This window comes from Rattus rattus, chromosome 7 (genome assembly GCF_011064425.1).
Source record: "Rattus rattus isolate New Zealand chromosome 7, Rrattus_CSIRO_v1, whole genome shotgun sequence".
Classification (NCBI taxonomy): Eukaryota; Metazoa; Chordata; class Mammalia; order Rodentia; family Muridae; genus Rattus; species Rattus rattus.
The window spans coordinates 111,283,717-111,286,509 of NC_046160.1; positions in this window are offsets into that span (position 1 = coordinate 111,283,717).

Genomic DNA, 2,793 nt, shown 5'->3' on the forward strand with positions numbered 1-2,793 from the left:
ATTACACACACTCAAATCTTTGGACTTGACCTACGGAGGGATGTTTCCAAACACCGTGGAGCACTGTTCTTTATGCTCTTTGTGAATTCATTCATGAATGTATAATTTTATGGCCCTCTGCTATTTAAGATGCCACGAGGGAGCCCGTCACACCACAAGGACAGGTCATCTCGGTTCTGCCTTCAACCTCACTCAGAGTTAACCAGTGAGGTCTGAAATCAGCACATATAGCATTGCACCCAGGTGAGCCATGTCTGTTATTGCCTGTCTCTTCCCCTTGCCTTCTAGCAGAACTCTGTCCTATGGCTCCTCTCCAGTGTCCTCATGTGCACTTCTCTGTCCCACTGTCTGCTGTTCAGCCTTTACTCAAAACCTGATCTCATCCCATTTCTGCTTACATAGTATGAATCAGTTGAAGAAGCTCTTCTTTCTCTGTGCTTTTGCACTGACATGCCCATAACTACTGCCTGGCTTCAACTTCTCTCCTGGCTTCTGATTTTCTGATTTTCTGATGATTTTTTTTATTATATCCATCCGCAAACATTCTAAAGCAAGGTGTTTCAAATCAAGAATCCTTTCTTCCCCTTGCAGAGTTTCTACCAGTCTCACTAAGTATCCTGGGTTGTCTCCGACTTCCACGGTACAGGGATTACAGAGAAGAACTCTCATACCTGAATGCAAGACTAATATGACAGGGATGAACTTCCATACCTGAATGCAAGACTAACATTAACAAAGTTTCAGGGGGAGACAATGGAGAGAAAATGCTGTAAACCAACAATAGGAGAAACACACACATAGGATTCTTGGGAACAACTTAGACTGTTTGGACTAGAGAGTCCAAGGATAAATTCCAGGATAAGTTCCAGGACAAATACTGTGCAATCTGCATATAAAGAATGTGTGGGTGCCAGGGATCCTTGGAGGAGAGAACATGGTATCCCCGATGCTGTAAACAGCACCAAGAGGCTCAGTGGTATGATGAGAAGATGTCCTAGAAGTTTGCCTTGAACATAGGGAAGGATTCGTGTGTCAGAGAAGCAAAGACAGAATCAGATAGGGAAACATCTTGTTTACTTATCAAATGACTTTCTTGCCACCACCTCACATTTCCGGGTACAGTAAAATGTCTTTTGTAAGCACAGAACACAGATGAAACAGACATGGAACCCAAATTTACACGGTTCAGAAAATGGAAGCTGGGAAATTTAGCATCAGGACAGGTCACACATCAGGTTTTTCTTAACGTAAAAATTATTATTATGTATGTATATGATGGGGGTATATGAATGTGCCAGGCATCTATGTAAAGGTCAGAAGACAACTGTGAAGAGCTATTTCTCCTCCCTTTCATGTTTATGTTGGTCCTAGAAATCAAACTTAGGTTGTCAGGTTTGGGCAGCAAGCATTACATCTACTGAGAAATTTTGCCAAACCAAACTTTTCCTGCACAAAGAAAGAAAATGTATTCATTTTTACAACTTTGGAATGGAAAATGCCTTCCTCCACTTTGCTTCTATTTTGAGTTTATACTTCTATCATTCCTTTTCCCCCTTTCCTTACTTCAAATTCTTCCCTCTTTGCTCTCTTTCTTTTTTTAATTCTGTTTTTTGTATACTTTATGTATTTACATTTCAAATGTCATCCCCTTCCCCCACTCCCCTACCCCTCCCCTTCCCCTGCTTCTATGAGGGTGCTCCCACTCCCACCTCGACGCCTCCTGAATCCCCCTACATTCAAACTGAGCAGTATTTGGGGTCTGTAGCTCTGTGTAGGGTTAAGGTTTCATGGCCATTTCACTGTCTTCTTTGGCATGTCTACTGTTGTCCTTGTTAAGCTGATGCCCAGGCAATCACGTTGACTAGACTTTATGGGTGTAGCTTCTGACATTACTAGAAGACACAACCTCACAACAACTCCGTGATGCTCTGGCTTCTACAATCTTTCTGCCCCCTTTTCCCACACGTTACTTGACCCTTAGGTGTGGGAATGTTTTGCAGATGAATCCATCAGTACTTAGCTCCGAAACTCCAAATTTTGATTGGTTGTGGTTTTCTGTAATTTTGTTTGTCTGTTGCAAAGAAAAAGCTTCTGGTTATGTAACAGTGAACTCTTTGTCCCTTAGGGGAAATATGCACATCTCTTCTAAAGGGGGCTTATCACAGCACCCAAATAGGACTGCCACAGGAAAACAAGAAAAGGTTCACCATCACAGCTTGAAACTCAGGAGCTTGGAGATGATTCAGTGGATAAAGCATTTGCCACTCAAGCATGAGGACATGAGTTTAAATCCTGGAACTCTTAAAAAAGATATGCAGGTGTGGTAGCTATCTATGATGCTAACAATCAAGTGGCAGAGACAAGGGACCCTGTAGATGAGTTGTCTAGCTAGATGAGCTCCTAGTCAATGACTCATTGACTGAGGGCTTGCCTTAATAAAAACATGGAGAGGATTTGACCAAAAATAAACAATGTCAATGTTAGGACTACACACGCTCAGATATGCATCCCCTACACAAAGCCTTAAAAACCACAGAAAAGATATGCCATCCTAAGTAGAACCAGTAGTTAGAGCAAACGGTAAATAGAAATAGAACTGGCAGTCCAAGAATTAGAAATGCCAACAATACCCAAGCTTCTAAAATGTGGTATGCATAAAATCATTAAAAAGGACAAAAGAAAAATTAAGACCATTAATATCAGGACAGGAAACTAGGCTTTAAAATAATGGAATTTTTAATGTAATCCAATAAGAGAGTAAAAGGAAAAAATGCAGGCATTCATGTATTAGAA